The sequence below is a fragment of the Mercurialis annua genome, linkage group LG1-X (genome assembly GCF_937616625.2).
Source record: "Mercurialis annua linkage group LG1-X, ddMerAnnu1.2, whole genome shotgun sequence".
NCBI classification, from domain to species: Eukaryota; Viridiplantae; Streptophyta; class Magnoliopsida; order Malpighiales; family Euphorbiaceae; genus Mercurialis; species Mercurialis annua.
The window spans coordinates 7,403,088-7,415,113 of NC_065570.1; positions in this window are offsets into that span (position 1 = coordinate 7,403,088).

A 12,026-nucleotide genomic window follows, 5' to 3' on the forward strand; every position below is an offset into this window, starting at 1 on the left:
TTGTGTGACCTATAAAAGAGGAGAAATTGAGATCACATCACATCCAAAAAGAAAATGAAATGATTTGAAGGAAATGGATATGTAAGCCCCCCCTGCCTAGATTGGGGGTTGGGCCCTCCACAACTCAAAATGTTTCCACTTCACCCTTCATCTCCCTGTGAAATGCTTGTGGCTTCACATTATCCTTCTATTGTGATAACTCACTCACATTCATTAGAGAATATGTAATAACTAATAACCAAATCTTTATTATTTATACACATGGACCCCCAACTAGGTCCGGCAATGGTTCCATTAATTTTATTTGAAAATTCATTTAAAATATTATATTCTTTTTTTAAAAAAATTCCATTTAAAATTTAAAATAATTAAACATTTAGAGCAATTTAATTTTTTCATTTAGATTTTAAATAATCATAAAAATTAAAATTTTATTAAATCAAATTTTAAGCATAACTTAATAAAGAAACTGTAATTTTATTCTTTTTAATCTATTTTAAATAAATATAAAAAGTCTAATAAAATCCAACTATTTCTCTAAGTAGGTTTCATTAACCGTGATTTTAAAACATTCAATTTTAAACCAAAACTGTGAACAGTAAAATTTTACAATTCCAACTCCAACCTAAATTTTTATATAGGTTAATCAACTATTTTAGTTTTTTTTTAAATAGGTTAATCAACTATTTTAGTTTAATCTTTCAATTTTGATTAAGTTAATCGATTTTATCTATCTTTTTTACTCACTCTTAACCCGCTTTAAGGGAAATAACAAATGACTGTTTTCTGACAGTCAGTTTTAATTATCTCTAATTCTTTCGCTATTACATTTTTAAAATTGTTTTAGGCCGTCTCTTTTCTGGACTCCAATAGAAGACTGCAAAACTGGATCAAGCTGAATAACCAAACTAAACAAAAAAACAGTTTTAAAAATTTCCAATTAAAATTAATGTAAACCAAACTGAAAAGAGTCAAATTTTTTAAAAAAATCAAACTAGCTAATTCGATTTAATTCAGTTTGAAGAAGTTATATTAATATAAATTAAACTCTAAAATTAAAAAAATTAATTCAGCTCGATTTTGTTCAAATTGAGGCTTACAGGATCACCAGTTTCTTCTTTTAGTTTCAGATTTTATATATATACTGAAAAAATCTTATAAACTATATATATAAGCATTCCTAATTACTCGTTTGACCATGACAGAAAAATGTCCATTGCAGCTGGCATTGCCTGGAGAATACCGAAATAATATTAATTTTGGTACGTTTCCTGACATAACATTTAATAGAATATATACAAATAACAATAATTATAAATAATTTTTTCTGCTCTTCATAAATATCTAATGCATGTTTATGTTACAGGAATTAGTAGCTCAAGTTTGAAGCAAGAACCACTAGCGGGTTACTTTATGATTTGTTACAAGATAAACTATATATGAATGAACATTATATTAAATTTTTATTTTCACGGAATTTTCAGGGTGATAGATTATATTGCTCAAATCTCGGAATTTTACTTTTCACGTTACGTTGTGATAAAAAAATAATTGGATCTGTTAGAGAAAATAATACTAAAAAAAGGCACAAAAAAACTCATGCAATGAAAAACAAAACATTATTTATTGGCAATTAGAAAAAGAAAGAGATATTTTAGTGGAAGTAAGAGAGGAAGCGTGGAAATAGAGTCACCTTAAAAGGGGGCAAAATATCAGAAGTTCAGATTTTGCAGATCCATTCTCTTCCAAGTTTTTAAAATCAGTCAACAATAATAAGAAAACTCTCAAATTTACTCTCAAATCACTTTGAAGTAGTACAAGCCGCATTCAGATTTTTTTTTATTTGGTGAAACGATATATTAATATATATTTTTAACAATTTTTACTCCGTCTGTCCATAATAAGCCGTTTGATAATAATTAAAATAATTAAAATAGTTAAAATTAATTTTTTTATTTAGTTTAATATTTTATTATCTTTTGATTTTCAACGGTTAAAATGTAGTATTTCATATTAAAATATATAACAATTAATTCTTTTGATAATATTATATATATTAGGAGTATGTAGATTTTAATTTTAAAATTATTTACCAACTATATAAAGTGGTCGATAATTCAAAAAAAATGATATATCAACTCAAAACGGAAGGAATATAACTAAAAAAATAAAATAAAAATTAATATTTAGAAATATTATTATAAAATATTATAGTATTAAATAGCAGCTATATATAGCCATATATATAGATGCACCATGATCAATTAATTTTTTTTTTATTAGAGAATGAAAGATGATGACGAAAGAAATCAATTTAATTTTTTTATTAAAAGATGAAAATAAAAAAGCTTGTGAAAAGAATTAAATTTATAAATTTAATGGAAAATTGGTCACTAATTATTATTTAAATTATAACTTGGTTTTTTTTATTTCATAATGGATAAATAAGCCCTTTCTGAAGTAGTATGATCACTTATCAGAAAAACAAGTTAAACAGTTAATGTATAAACAAATGATTAGTAACTAAAAAATAATACAAAGTAAAATAATAATAATAATAATTAATAATAATAAGAAAACGATCCCAATTAGAACCACTGATCCTGCTCCTGAGAATCATGGTGCTCATATCATATCTTAATACATAGTGAGAAAAATAATGGGAGGCACATGCTACTGCACCCACCACCATAACCCAATATAGCAAATAATAATGAGAAAAGTAAACTGAAAGAGACTGCACGAATTCATATCATTTACATAGAATATCCATAATTATTGAAAAACCTAACCAATTTCTCCAAAACCTACTCCATATCTCATCATATTCTTCTTTAAGAAAGTTCCTCGTCTCCTTTTCACCAATTATTCCAACAAACAAACAAACAAAATCAAGAAACATGATCGAGCTACAAAAAATCAAGAAACATGAGCTACAAAATATTAGCATTCACCAAACTAAAACCAAAGATTCAAGAAACAAATCACGTACCGAAGCGAATGAATTACACAGACCATAAATTTAGGGCCGGTTCTTGCATGAGCAAGAAGAACCAATGAAACTCAGGATGGATAGCGCCAGTTAAAATAATTCAAGAAAAAGATTAATTTTCATGGCGCTATCCCTCCTGAGCTTGACAGATTCTTCCATACTTTAGTTTTTCTTGGTGAGAGAAGACGGAGTGACACACATGTTTATGTAAAGGAAAAGAATGTGATGGGAAAAAGTGGAGGGGGAAGAGGGTGTATTTATAGCAAAATAAAGTAGAAGGGCCGAGTGGGCAAATGCAGACAAACGTCACCACCTCCTGGAGCCATGAGAAACTTGACTAAATACCACTCTTTTTATTTGACATTTCATTATCTTTTTTAATACTATATAATAATCACACAAATCCTTTTTGATATTATTATTTTTATGATTTAGTCAATTGTTATATCTACTTCATTGCTGTTTCTGCCGACTACGATACTCCTGTATTAATACTGCCACGGTGTACTTTATTTTGGTTATATAGGTTTAATGAATGATTAACAAACCGGACCGGACCGGACTGGTTGGTTGAACTATTTGAATCAAAAAATAATTTGTTATTCAGCCGAAATGATCTTAAAATATCAGAAATCCCATCAAATTAGGTTGGACCGACAAAACCGGATTAAACCAGCAGTAAAATTGATGATTCGGCAAGCTAAACTACCGGTGGAACCGAAGAAACCAATTAAACTGATACTTGAACTGATTGAACCGACAATAGAATTATAAATCATGTCCAAATTTGATATTTATATAAAGTAGTCAACCAATTGAATTGGGAACCGGCAATATTGGTTCAGCACCGATTCAGTTTTTAGCACACTGGTATAATGATTTAAGGAATCATAGTTGATCTTTTTATATAAAATTAATTTTACAAAGTTAAGTTGAATTTATAAAATTAACTTTAGTTCTTTTGTCTAATTTTATAAGGTTCTTATTGATAAATTAAAAGAATTAAATATGAACTATTGCAATTTTTTATTTTTAAAATTTTAAACATGCAACTTTTAAAATTTATTTTAATATATCATATCACATGCTCATAGGATGATTTTTAAGATTAGATCAAAATTAATAAAAATTAAATTTTAATTATATTTATAAAAATTGAAAAGGTTAATTTGGATGTTCACATCCATTAGACCGGCTATATAATAAGGGGGAATTCGTATTAATTAGTTAGTATTGGCTCTGTTTGGTGAAAAGTGCCTTGTTATTTCTATGCTTCATCATGACTTCTCCTTTTTAGTTAATCTTCATATTAATGATGACATTCGTACTCATAATTACAGTGTTAAATTAAATCATTTCATTTTCTATATGTTAGACTAATTAAGTTGTGAAAAGTTATTTACGATCTTAGTAATAATTATGAATCTTTTACTTGTGATTACTTTTTATGGCATAATATGTTTAGGCTAATTATGCATCAATTTTCAACATGTTATACTAATTAAGGTAAAGAAAGTTTATTATAATACTGGTTAATAATGTGACTTGTGTGTACCACTTGTTGTTTACTGGCGCCAATAATGCTAAAAAGTTTCTTCAAGTTCATTCCTGAAGGCTGATGGGTAGGGGTGAGCAAGAATAGAACTAGATCGAAAAACATAATTAAATCTAACCAAACTTTGTTGTTTGGTTCGGTTTTCATTGAAAATAGTTTGGTTGGTTTCTATTTAAGGTAATGTTTGGTGTTTGGTGCTCAGTTGTGTGTGGACGTTTTGAAAATCAAAAAACCGAATTAATCAAAATTTAATAATATATATAATTTTTTTAAATAATATATATATATCAGTGTTCTAAAAACCGGAACGGCCGATCGAACCGGAATCCGACCGGTGGTCCAGTCTAAAACAGCAAAAACTAGATCTTTTGATTGAACCGGATTGAACCAGTAAAATTGTGTTGGACCGGTGAACCGGAGCTTGAACCGATGAAAAACCCGTGAACCCAATTTTTTTATATTTTTAAAATTTATTAAACCGGTTGAACTGGTCATTGAACCGGTTCAATTGGTTGAACCGAGAACCGGTGGCCACAGCGGTTTGGCCACCAGTTCGGTTTTTAAAACAGTGATATATATACATTTATGTTTATATGTTTTTTTATCTTTATATCTTAATTATCGATGATATATGAATTAATAATTGTTATATATATATATATATATATATATATATATATGGAAGTTTATTAGACTCTAATTATTTAATATTTAAATTAAATAAAAAATAAAAAAGTAACCAAATTCGGTTTTAATCGAATCAAATCGTACCGAACTAAAGTACGGTTCAATTTTTTTACCTCCAAACTAAAAGTTCGGTTTGGAAATTTTCCAAACCGAAAACGAAAAAATTCCAACCGAACCGACCGATGCTCACCTCTATTGATGGGTAATTTACTCCGAAGTTATCCGAACATTCATTTTATTTCATCTTATCATATGTCAAACTTTTCTTTTATTACCGTACTTTAATTTTTTTCAATGAGAGATTTTTCCAACCAAAATGCAAATATGGCAGCCGGATTTTATCACATGAAAATCAAGATTTACTTGTTTTTTTCCGGAAACTTGGCACGTATTCATAATTCCATTTTATAGTAAAGTTTTTAAGCCAAGTTATACGTACATGACAAGTTTTTAGGTAGAAATGCTAAAATATTATTATCACGTAAGCATTTTTACCCAAAACCCTTTAGTTGGAAAAATAAACTAAAATATGGTACTAATTAAAAGGGTTAATTCCAAATTAAATTCTGAATTTTATTGTGATTTGCAATTACAATATATACTTTTAATTACTTGGCAAACTTAGGCATCAACATTCACTTTTTGGTCTGCCAACACACAGTTTTTTTTCCGATGTAAAATTGTTGGGCTGGAAGCCGAAATTGCCACGTATACTGACACGCTGGATTTTCATAATTGCCACATAGGCTGACATCTTGCAAATTAAATCGTGACTTTACCGTAATTTGCAATTACAACATATGAACTTTAAAACTTGGCAAAATACAGCACCAACTTTTATTTTTTGGCCAAATCGAAACAACATATGTTTTTCCAATGTGTCGGCCTATGTAGCAATTTTGACTTTCAACTCTGAAAGTAAACGGTGTTTTGATTTGCCAAAAAATAAAGTTGGTATATGAATTTGCCAAACTTTTAAAATTTATATTGTAATTGCAAATCACGCTGAAGCTCGTGATTTAAATTTCAATTAACGTAACTAAACAAATCGAAAGTTGATAATCAAAATAAAATAAAACAAAAAATTTGATACCATCAGGATCAATTATCCAAAGGCACATAGAACTAACTTGCGATGATCACAAAAAAATCTTTAATTGTTTATTATTACTTTAAATATATCATGTAAGCCGAAAAGTCGGACTCGAGTCCGTATGAATATAATGTATTGATCGATCTTGATTATTAAGTATTAATTTTGATTCGAGTTTCAGCCGAGTTTATGTTTATATTAAAAAAAAGGTTGTTGACGAATATACAAATTTAAAGTATTTATTAGCAAAAATAAATATTAAAACATCGACTTCATTTAATTTTGTTTATATATATAAAAGTTGCTATTTTTTTTATTATAAACGGCTTAATATCTTAAGAAAAAACTCTGACCTTTTAGCTCCTTTTTCAATCCTACCTTAACGTTGAAAATTGGTCAGTTTTCCCCTATTTTACGTTTTTATGTTTCAATTATACCCTGAAATATTAAATTGATGTCTTTTTCATTTGAAAAAAAAAATCAAAAACGTTCTCCATGTCTAGCATATATTAATTGTATACGTTGAAAATTTATTTAGAATTAGTTAAATTACTTAATAATTTAAGTTGATTTTAATTTGATTATGGTATTTAGTTAGTTTTTAAAAATAAAACACTTATTTGTACTTTTTGAATGAAAATAAATTTAATTTTATCTTTAAACTTATTTAATTAAATGATTTCACCATTTAAATAAAAAAATTGTGAAAAAAATGAAAAATTAGGATACAATTGAAACAAAAAAATGTAAAATAGAGTAAAACTGACCACTTTTTAACATCATGGTAGAATTGAACAGGGATTAAAAGATCAAGTTTTTTTTTAAGATATTAGGCCTATTATAAACCATGTGAAGTCTTTTATATTTTAGCGACGCAAGATCTTTTACATTTTAACAACGTAAAGGTCTTTTTATATTTTATTCATTTGGCAATGTTTAATATTTTGGTATTTAAGATTATTAAATCATAATAAAAACGTGAGAAGTTGTTTGAAATATGTTTAGTTTTTTTTTTAAATAAAAATATATTAAAAGCCATAAAAAGTGGTAAAAGACACTTTCTCAAAATTTTTGCACATGAAATATGTTTAGTTGTATGAAACTATATAAAATTAAGTGAACTCATGAAACTAATTGGAATCACTTATGTGGATCTATACAAAACCTTTTGAAATTAAATGAAGCTATATAAATTTTTATAAACTGTATGAAACTGTCTGAATTTAAATTGAGATTAACTTCTACAAATCTATATAACCTAATAAAATTAAGACCTAAGCATCCAAAAAAATACTTCACCTTTTTGAAATTTTTTTGTTTATATTCTAAACTTTTAAAATCGTCAATTTTATTTCATTTTACAAATTTTAGTTTCAGTTTTACTCATTTTTCTAATTAAAGTTTTTATATACTGAAAAATGATGAATTAAAAAAAATTATGTATATCCTTCATTTTTGACACTTAAATAAGCTCTTAATATTTTAAAAGTACTATAATTTTAAGACTACATGTCAAGTATATATATTATTGTACGTGAGAATTTTTATAATTTTTTTAAAGTTTGGTTTAAAAAAATCCAATTTGTGATTGTTTTAAACTAAAATAAAAAAACAAACCATATTAAAAAAAATAACTTCCAAAATCAATTTGTGGGTGGTGTTGATTCGGATTTCATGGTTATAGTTTCTAATACCAGAAATTAGTCTCCGGGTGGTGAAAAGTTTGACCGAAGAAAACTGCACTTTATTAGCGAAATAGTTGATAATTTCGTTTTTATTTTTAAAAGTATATTTGTGAATCAGTCAGCATGTTCTGTTTAGTGTCAGGTTATCGAACTTAATTTTAAATTTTTTCAAATTTATTATAAATGTAAATATTTTATATTCTATTTAATGAAAGGTTATGAATTCAATAAAAAATATGGCCTTGGTTACGACCATCAAGTCACCATGGCATGGTTTAATAGATAAATAAAAAAACATAAAGAGTATATTACAATTTTTTTTTTGTTACATTTTTCTTCCCATTTTAACGTTATGCATCATCTTTTAATTTTTTTTTAATAATTGGAGAGAAGAGAGCGTTTGTATGAAGAATTAAACACATGATCTTAGCAGATTGTTGAGCGCTCATACCATTTGAAATATAATTCACATACTTACAATCTTCTTCCTTTAATTGATGTTGGAAGTGAATTAATCATAGTATTTGATAAGAATATAGTAAAAACACGAAAATAAACTTGTAAAATTTAAAGTATTAAATGTATTTTTTAAATTTGTCAAATAATAAAATGAACAATATTTATAATACAGAAAGAAAAAAAACTAAAAATAACCTTGCATTAAAAATGCTCTGAATACAAATTTATTTTCCTCAGTTCAGTATGCATATTCACAATAATAAACTCTACATAATTCAACAAAATCAATCATAATGGTCCTCCTCCATTAATAACAGTAATTATTCTGATGATCATAACACAGTACTAAAGATGTAGGGCCATTTGATAGTAAATCTAATATAAATTCTTTTCAAGAAAAATAAAGATATTTGAATCCTAATTGTTAGGTATTGGGTGTTGGCATACAAGAGATTTAATTTGGATTGGAGAAGTTTCTTTACTTCATCATAATCGTATTGACCAAAACAGATTGGAGCTCCTGATTATCACCATCAGCTGCCGGCCCCCATGATTTAACCATTTTTTGTCTAATTGTTTTCGGTTTAATCTGTTTTAAATACAGCATTTGGAAGAGGTATAGAGAAAACAAATAATGGAGAGTACATTAACCATTGAATAAATATTTTTTAAAAGAATTTATATTAAACCAGTTATAAATCAATTTTTTATTAAATATAATAACAAAATTACATATTACACTTATTGTATGTAGAACAAATTAGGCAGAAGCCATAATGTATAAGAAAAATTCTTCAAGCTACTTAAAAAGAGCACATGATTTTTTTTTTAGTTTTTTTGGGCTATTTGAACCCTTAATGTTTTTAAATGGTGCAAATAAATTTTCATATTTGAAAAAAATCACAGATATAACTAAAAATATAAGGGTTTAAGTTTTAAAAAAATAAACTAAAAGGGGCCTCAATACTCTTTTCAAAAATTGAAAAGGTTTTTTTTATTATAACTTTTAAAAACATTGAGGACATCAATGGCTAAAAAACTAAAAAAATGATGTGCTTTTTTTAAATAATTTTATTTAAAAAGTTAATACTTTTAGCCAAAAATTAATATGGACCACATTTATAATACTAGAAATTAGTCTTATCCTAATATTTAGGAGTATTCTTATGAATTAATGGAAAATGATGGTAGTCAGAAAGCCAATGATAGAGTTGATTGACAGTCAGTGAAAATTAACCAAGAATAGGTTAATTCAACCTAACCAAAGACTCGACATGCATGGTTGGACGTTATGGTTAATTGAGATCAGGAGTTTTTTAAACAGTTAGGACTAGAAAATTAATTAAGAAGGCACTCTCTACCAATATTTTAAGAATGCTTCAGAACCAGCTGGTAATTGAAGGTCAATCCGATTATAAACCCAGTTTTTTAAAACCAAACTGGCTGAACAATTCGACCGGTTCAACAATCAGTTCAACCGTTTGAGTAAATTACCCAAAAAATGGTAAATTTTAAAACATGGAGTATGGTCTAACTGGTTGAACCATGAGTCCAAAAGGTTCAACCTCCAGTTTAGTTAGATCAACTAGTTCAATTCGATCCAACCTAGTTTAGCAAGATTTAAATTTTTAGATAGTCAAATGGACCAGACAATTGGACGTTCATGGTTCAATTGGCCGGTTTGGTCCAATTTTTTAATCACTGGTTCAACATTTTTGATCTAAAAACATAAAAATCAAAAATAATAAACCAATTAAAGTATAAAAACCATTTAAATCTCTATTTACTAACTAAATTGTAATAGTTATTTCAATAGTCGATCGGTAATATTATCACATCGGTTCGGCTATGGGTCTCTACGAGCATCCGCAAGAACCATCGGATCAAGAAAGATAGCCAAGTTATATACCAGTAGCAAGTTGTGGTGCTATAACTATAAGCAGGAAACGACAAGAGCTAAAGTGAGGGTCTAAATTGAATAGTTCTGGCATGAGCATTAAAACCCTAAGCAATGAGCCACAACTACTACTATAGGCATTAGCCAACCTCGCACCCATACGACCCACACCCACATATTCCTCAGTTTGAGATGACAACACTCAACAACCCTTATTACCCCTAAAATGGCCAATCAATGCATTCAATTTTGATATTAGATTTTGCAAACATTCAATCTGACAATCTTCAACTACTCAGCTTCACTTTTTCCCCAAATCCTGAACCAAAGTTTTACTTTTTTTAAAGAACCTCCAACATTGACATGATTCATTCCTTCCCTATTTTGTTAGTTTTATATCGAACAAAGGATCACTTTACCCCCTGAACTTGGCGCAAAGTATCAAAAACGTCCAAATTAGCAAAACAGTATCACTTTTACCCTGAACTTGTCAAATTTGGTACAAAAACCCCCCTCCCCACTCTCACCTAGGAGAGTGAGACACACTCTCTGATTTAAATGGTGGTTTTTAATGGTAAAAGGTTTAAAATAATCCTAATTCTTTTAATATTTTATAAATTAGTCCATAATAATTAAAAAAAACAATTTATTTTTAAAACCTCATATATCAAAATTATATTAACTAAAAACATAAAGGATCTTTTTGTACTTTTTACAAAAAAAGTCAAATTTTTTTAAAATTCAGATGAGCAGCTGCCGGAAAAAATTTTCCGGCAGCTGCTCATCAGCTGGGTTCGTCTCTCAGGACGAACCCAGTTCTGGGTTCGTCCTGAGAGACGAACCCAGTTCGTCTCTCATCTGAGAGACGAAGTTCGTCTCTCATCTGAGAGACGAAGTTTCGTCTCTCAGATAAGAGACGAATCCAGTTCGTCTCTCATCTGAGAGACGCGGATTTCGTCTCTCAGATGAGAGACGAACAGATCTGTTCGTCTCTCATCTGAGAGACGAGATCTGTTCGTCTCTCATCTGAGAGACGCGGATTTCGTCTCTCAGATGAGAGACGAACAGATCTGTTCGTCTCTCATCTGAGAGACGAACTCAGTTCGTCGACGAACTGAGTTCGTCTCTCAGATGAGAGACGGCTCAGATCCCGGAGGTGGTTGATAGGTCGCTCAAATGGGTTCGGGCGGTGGTGTTTTGAGCGGTTATTGATGGGTTCCGGCGGTGGTTGATAGGTTCCGGCGGTGGTTGATGAGTTTTTAGTGGTGGTTAATGGAGGTGGGATAATGGTGATGGAGGTAGAAGAAGATGGGGTTTAGATTAATTAGGATTAAAATATTCAATTAAAATTCAGTTAATTAGGGTTAATTAGGGTTAATTAGAGTTAATTATTTGAAATTTAGAATCTCACTCTCCAATTAGGGCGCCACATCAGCATAGGGGTGTTTTTGAAACGGTTTGGCCAAGTTCAGGGTAAAAGTGATCCGGTTTCGCTAATTTGGACGTTTTTGATACTTTGCGCCAAGTTCGGGGGGTAAAGTGATCCTTTGTTCGTTTTATATCCCATCCACATTCCACTACCCTAATTCAATGTACTTCTAATCTAGTTATGTTTAATGGATGTACAACTTCTATTTCTTTCTTTCTTATATACTATT